This window comes from Haliotis asinina, chromosome 3 (genome assembly GCF_037392515.1).
Source record: "Haliotis asinina isolate JCU_RB_2024 chromosome 3, JCU_Hal_asi_v2, whole genome shotgun sequence".
Taxonomy (NCBI): Eukaryota; Metazoa; Mollusca; class Gastropoda; order Lepetellida; family Haliotidae; genus Haliotis; species Haliotis asinina.
The window spans coordinates 10,801,227-10,809,317 of NC_090282.1; positions in this window are offsets into that span (position 1 = coordinate 10,801,227).

The following is an 8,091-nucleotide window of genomic DNA, read 5'->3' on the forward strand; positions in this document are numbered from 1 at the left end:
AAAAAGCATATGACACAACCTGGAAATATGGTTTTTTAAGAGATTTACATGACTTTGGCTTGCGAGGTCGTTTACCTCAATTTACAGCCAACTTTTTAAATGATAGACAGTTTCAAGTTCGAGTGGGTTCTACCCTGTCTGATCATTACAGTCAGGATCAGGGTGTTCCACAAGGCAGTATTTTGTCTGTTACACTTTTTAGCATAAAGATAAATAGTTTAAATAGTTAAAAAGTTTTAAACGATTCAATTGATGGATCCTTATTTGTGGATGATTTTAACATTTCTTGTCGTGGGAAAAACATGCATACTATTGAACGGCAACTGCAGTTGTGTTTAAACAAAATAAATAAATTAATGGTGTCTTGAAAACGGCTTTAATTTTTCTAAATCCAAAACTAAGTGTATACATTTTTGCAGAAAATATAAGCCACATAAAGACCCTGAACTATCTCTAGATGGCACTCCCATCAAAATTGTAAAGGAGGCCAAGTTCTTGGGCCTAATCTTTGACTCCCATTTAACATTTCTGCCTCATATCAAATGCCTTAAAAATAAATGCCTGAAGGCTCTTGACTTGTTGAAAGTTGTTTCCAACTCAAAGTGGGGAGGGGATCAAGCAACCCTCTTACACCTATATCGATCACTGGTCCGTTCGAAACTTGATTATGGCTCCATCGTATATGGTGGAGCCTGCAAAAGCGACCTTAAACTTCTTGATTCTGTCCACCATCAAGGCTTAAGACTTTGTCGTGGGTCTTTCAGAACTTCACCTATTGATAGTCTCTACGTTGAGGCCGATGAACCATCTCTTACTCAACGTCGTATAAAATTGTCTTTACAATACATTACTAAATTATATTCTAATGAATCTAACCCTGCCTATAACTGCGTGTTCAATCCCCTTTATGGGGATTTGTATAACAAAAAGTCTTCTCTTGTTTCACCTCTTGGGCACAGAATTAAACCATTTATATCTGCTGCCGGTATTGAGCTGGAAAGTTTATCGCCTTCCCGTCTTCTTTCTTCTCCCCCTTGGCAATTGGTTAGGCCTGAGGTTGACCTAACATTAACTGCATTTAAGAAATCAGAAACAAATGACTTACAATACAAACAAGAATATGATCAATTAAAACATAAATATAGCAATTACAAACCCTTATTTACAGATGGATCCAAGGACGGTGGCGCTGTGGCTTGTGCCACTGTCATTGGATCCAGAACAATATCTTCTAGATTACCAGACAATAGTTCTATTTTTACAGCAGAAGCTAACGCCATGTTAACAGCTCTTAAATATATTCAAAGACACCCTAAACGTAATCAATATATAATCTATTCCGATTCTCTTTCTTGCCTTCAGGCTATTAAAAATATTTCTTGCAAACATCCACTTTTAATAGAAATTATTGAATTGTATAATGATCTTGCAACTGGCCAATACGACATCGTCTTCTGTTGGTTACCCAGCCATGTAGGGGTCTCTGGTAACACATTGGCTGACCTTGCTGCTAAGGCAGCACTCAACAAATCTGTGACAGCATTGCTTATTCCTTACAATGATTACAAAGCGAGCATTAGATCTTATATCCGTGATTTGATGCAGAAGACGTGGGACACCCAAGTGGGTATAAATAAATTACATGAGATAAAACCTTACCTTGGTTATACCCACTTGGGTTGTCAGTCCAGATTTGAAAAGGTTATTTTACGACGATGTCGTATTGGTCACACTAGATATACTCATTCATACCTGTTAAAAGGTGAGGATCCTCCATTTTGTATCCCTTGGGATGAGAGAGTCACAGTCAAGCATATCATGCTTGACTGTGTTGAACTCTCCATCACAAGGGATCAATATTTCAATGTCAAAACCGGTAAGGATCTTTTTACAAACGTCAGTTCTCATTTAATTATTGGTTTTTTAAAAGAAATTGATTTTTTTTTTGTTGATTTTTGAATGATGTGCTCTATAGATAGATGAATTTTAATTATTGGAAGTTTAATTTCGTAACTGCTTGTTAGTGGCTGTACCCTCGAAGGGGGTTGAAGTACCGTAAAATTATTGTCCTCCTGAGAGGGTACATAAGTCCATAAACATTACAGTAAAGTTAGACTTTCCACTGTTTTTAGTCGTAGCATATGTGTATTTTTAATTTGTGGCTAGATGTGTCTAAATTGCTGACAGCTGAGGGGACGATGTAAATCCAACTAGGGTCCATGCAGGTAGCAAAGGCACTGTAAGTCCCCATGGCCCCTAGTATGGTGATCTACCTTCAGTTGTTGGCAATCTGTAGCCTGATTTTATATTGTATTGTCCGAATAGTGATATAAGTTTTAACTTTCCACGCTAGTTTTAATCCCATTTGTGATATTCTAGTTGTTTTACCGTCCGTTGTTGACAGGTTTTTACTATACATATATTTCATTTCAGTATTAAATGTTCTCGTCACAATATGGCTGAGATATTGCCGATGTGACGTTAAATATTAACTCACTCACTCATTCATAAAGAATGCACATAGAGATGTTTTGTAAATACATCTCTGAATTTGCGTTCGATCCAATCAAAAATCATCTCAGCAGAGATGGTGAGCTACTGCGTGGCTGGAGACTGTCATTCGTCCAAGTACAAAGCAGGTCTTGAAGCTCAAGTATTTGCACCGGTTTCCGTCAGATCCAGTCATCCGACAAACATGGATATAGTTTGTTTGCAACCCACAGACATAAGGACATGTCATGTGTACAAGCATCACACCTGCCTAATTACATAATGTGGAAGAGACAGGACTCGGGTGCACGAGTCATAAATCAATGTATTTTGTTTATGGCGTATAGCCTGATAGGTGTTAAATTCAAATTGCATGTTGCCAATGACTGAAGTATATTGTCTTTAGCAGGCAGGCAGGCAGACATATAGGTGTCAACAAACCAGACATTTAGATTTCTCTGTGTCAGAGGATGTTTACCACAATCACCAGTTGTTGTTTTTTTTTATGTAACGAGTAGATTATTTACTTGTTTGTGTACACAACCAAGATTAGACTACTGCTCACGACCTCATACTCAGAGGATGCATAATGTTTCAAGTTCAACTTATTCACTGTGCATGCGTCATGGGCACAGCTGTTGAAACCACTTTTTCCCCCAGCGCTGGGTGAAATTTAGTGAATCGTTTGAACTCCGATCTCGCGGGTTTCTTTTTATCGCGTTTTCTTCAACTTGATAAGTTGCAAAAAAAAAATTGAATTGGCATTTCCGATGATTTGTTTCAGTAAGTGTATACCGAAAGGTATCAGAATCTGCAAAGTTGTGTTTTACGTTGCATGTGACCTTTAATCAATACATTCGTACTCCTTAAAAACAATGATTAAAATAGTAATAGTATCGAAAAGACGTTTAATTTATGATGACATGAAATATTAATCCCTTGTGATCCCTTGTGGGAAATCAACACAGTGAAGCCAGGCATGCTTTATGGTGATTCTCACATGACAAGGTTTACAAAGTGGAAGATTCAGTATACATCCATGGTTGTATCTGTCTTAAGATGACATCATGTCTGAACCACTCAAACAGTACATGTGTAACTGAAAGTGGATATATTGCATCCTGAAGTTTAGAGTTACCTACTTGTGTGTCCAACAAGGATAAGAGGCGAGTAACGGGATGGGGTGGTCAGGGACGCTGACTTGTTGACACATGTCATCGTTGCCCAACAGATCGACGCTTGTGCTTTTGATCACTGGATTGTCTGGTCCAGACTCGATTATTTACAAACCTCCGCCATATAGCTGGGATATTGCTGAGTGCGGAGTAAAACTAAAGTCACTCACTCACTCCAACAAGGTACTGTGGTGTCACAGATTTGTAGGATTTTAGACCTGTATATGTAGCCCCCGATTCTGCAATGAACATTCATCTGTCCTTTCATAATCGTGATGACATGCCCTGGGCTTCAGTGACAGTAGCGCAAACCTAGGATCTATCACTGAATACAGATGTGTAAGTTTCGCAGTTGTTTCGTATTTGAGTGTTAAAGGACCCTTTACCCTTCTCCTCATTTGTTTAATTTCTGTTCTTGTTTAGTGCGCATCGCCCTGCATTGACTTATTGCCCATTTGAATATGATGGTTGTGTCATTTATATATCTGTTGTATCCAATTCAGAAAAAAATGTTTCAGAATGATCTGATCACCAGTGACCTAACTTCATAGTTTTTGACAATACATTGAAACACTGCATCTATTGACGATATAGTTAACAATTGTTATTGATGTGGGATTGAAACCGTCTCTTCAGATGTCAACGATTATGGACAAATCTCTACGCCTGGACACCTCACTTTCGTCATGGCTATATATCACACAATATTGACATACGGTTTGTATATCACTTGTATATCACGCTGATCATTGCAGATTCATTGTTATACTCGAGACTAAAAAATTCCTTTGTGGCTTCTTTTGCGAAGTGCTAATGGAAACCTGTGATATTTTGCACAATCTATGGAAGTTTTTCGTTTGAAATATTGATGAAACCAGAGACACACATATGTCTGTGTCACATTCATGAGCGTTAAGAGGTACCGCGACGTATAATTGTTGTGGATTCAGCTGATGGATATGTGTCTTCTCATGAAAAAACTCTTACACGTACTTATTATTAAACGGTAGAACAGGCAATATGGTGCTTTTCGATAACTGTGTTAATGTTCTTAATTATTAATAACAACGCCAGCCTCATGGTATCGCACGTCTAATTATCACTGCCAAGAAGTATAGATTAACACGCTTGTAGACGTCATGAAAAGAATAGATTTACCAAACCTAAACATTTTTGTACAGTCGTAACTTAAATTTCCTTATATAATTGACAAAGGGAAATATTGGTATGTAATGTTATATGGTTTTCTGTATGCGCTAAATGAAATGTTATCGTTCTATTCTACAGTGGTCTATGTTGTGCTAGTGGGGTAACCTATTCTGCTTTAACAGATATTAACTAACAAGTAGAGTGATACGGTGTCTGGCACGTTTCGGTGCATGCGGCCAGATATGTAAGGTCTTACCCACACAGCTGATTGACAGACAAGGGTGACCGCACACGCAGTGACAGATTTATAAATACACCTTCGGAAGTGCTGAAATCCGTTCGAGCTGTGCTGTTTGTTTCGTATGTCCGTTTGTGATTACTTACATGGTCTAGAGCACTAAACAGGTATATGATACAAAGCTTAGAAAACCTCATCAATCAGATGATTACAAAATGTTGTCAATGACTCTGCAATCCACTCCGTTGGTGAATCTGTGAATCTGTTAACGATCTGAGGAATCCGGGTACCATGATGTCAACCAATTCAGGCAGCCTGAACACTCGATCCCGTTAGTCGTTGTGGATGTAATAAATGGTTTTATAATATAATTTCAGAAAAAAAATGATAACTGAAATTGCTTATACCCTGAAATGAGGCTGAGTTCTGTAAAATGAATGCCGATGTGTCTCGTAGATCTTAAATCACTAACGCTGACGAACCACATATCCCGTTCATTTTATGCTTGACGCTCTAGACGATCTGATTTATTAATACACTGCTAACAGACTGGACCCGAACCTATCCGAATATCGAAGCATAACTAAATCACCAAAAACATAGATGCTGGCTCAGCACTTCCCAGTTAAGTGATCCCGTCTTCACATTTTTATGACGTTTACCGGAACCCAAATGTATTCCTTATTAACAAGGGTCTCTATACCCAAATTTATTTCAAACTTGCTGAAGCTCGTAAAACTGAAGTCATATGTCATAGAAGTGCAAATGTAGGTAGAAAACAAATGCATTAATAGATCAACTTTGACGCGTTTCAAAACTTAAGTTACCTATTAATATGAACGAGCGGTATCTTATACGTCAGGGCTGATCTCTAACAAGCTCACAAAGCCACTGTCTGACTTACATCCGACCCTACTGACAACCTGAGGCGGTCTCCAGTTAGGTGATGATCCCTGATGAATAATTTCATCTTTTTGGATCCCTTAACATACATCGATAACACTTCGACAGCTTACTCAAAATACCCCCGGATTGCAAAATACAATTGAATATCAAATATTTATGACTGTTTTCTTTCAGAGCAAACTAGAACGAATGACGCAGCGATCCTGATACCGTACACCCGTACTAGTCCTTGACATTGTGTTTTCATCAGCTAGACGGGTAACTGGGGGTAAGTGTAGCTCCTTGTATCCAGAGTCAGTCAGTCGTCTCGCAAAGCCACGTTTCTCCTTCCGGATCTTCTTGGTTTGTCGTTCTATCGCGTTAAATTATCAGGTTTAATACATCGCAAAGTGTTGGGAAGATTAACAGCCTGTGTACGTTGCTTCCGACTCCATCATGTCTGTTGCTATCAAGTCATTCCATGAAGACATTTGTCTCTCTACGATGACACCGTTTGCGACGTAATAATTTAATATCATGCTTTTTCTGTTCATGGCTCGCCATTTGATGATAATAGATGCAATAATGTATATTCAAGGGAACCAATTCTCGAACGCGATCATTGTATGAATTGCACTATATCAATCCACAAGCAATCTTTTACGTTTTTCAATGCGCTGAGGTAAGTTCGATCTGAAAACCTTTGACGACTAGTGTGGTTCAGGATAGAGCTCAAGAGAATTCTGCTTGACCAGTGTGAGATAATTTTAAATAACTAACGTCATGGGTCGATCACAGTTGCGCATACAACGGACTCTATTGAGTGCACGTCGTTGATCTGCAGAAAGCCTCCCACGCTGCGATCTTACACCCGCCGCTGTCATCGTTAAAGAAAATTAGCTTGATTTACTGACTGAACCATGAAACGACCAACTTGCTATTGATCATATGTGTGTATTCTACTTTCTTCCTGTGGAAACCTTCCACTGGTGATGTAAATTACTTTGGAATCAATAAAACAAACATCCATTACATGTGTCTAGATGTACCAGCATCATTTGTTCTGGATAAGCCTAAACATCATTCATTAAAACCAGTTGGGTGTCAAATCACATAATCCAATATTTTCGATAATATTTCTATTTTCACTTCTGCAGTAAACGTTATTCAAATGGCCCTGTAATAATTCAATCTTAATATAAGGAATTTATCATCTTCCCCGATTCTAATTCCGGCCTTGAATGAATTACACATCTATGTTTAAAGCATCTCGTAATATTTGATATTTTAGAACTATACCTTATACCATCTAATTGCAAGTTAAGCATCGTCTTTTGTTGGATGTCAACCCATTTTTGCACTGTACGTAACAAACGAGATGCTGCTGCAGTTAAATCAGCTCCTGTTAAGTCTCCCCCCACTCCCCCCATGGAACACCCAAGTCGTATAAACACCCGCCATAAAATTAAAGAAACTCTAAGGTATACCAATTTTGGTTGTGAATGAAGACACGTCAATGATGACGTCGTGCGAAGACAATATCGATTTAGACACATTTCTATGAATGTCATGACGAGTTCCCATTTAGTTCTCTGGGCTTTTTTTTATAGAAATATATAATATATATTTTATATATTTTGAAGTTTTCAGATATTTCAGCTCAGTGTGATGTTATCACAAATGGTGTCAGTGTCAGGTAGGACGTTCAAGTGGTGTGAAATTATTCTGACGAATACCAGAGCCGAACTGGTCCTATACTTCTTCCTGCATATATCGTAGCTATTTATGGATTTAATGTTTGCAGAATAACATGCCAGTGTGATCTATCTTCAGTTGTTGGCAATCTATAGTTTGCTTCTTTTATTGTATTGCAATGTACAGTTAAACGGTGATAATCTAGTTATTTCAATGTCCTTATTGCTTATGATTTTCCATTAATTACTATGCATACCACTTAGTTGTTTTTGTCACGATATGGCTCCAATATTGCCGATGTGATGGTAAATATTAACTCACTCACTCACTGCTTGGTCATGCACTCTTAAAACTGTGAACAGATAACATTGACCGCATAAGTGACATAATACTAGTATATGCCAACGGTATGGGCGAGCACATGGTGTCATTAAGACAATACGCGCATTTGAAACTTGA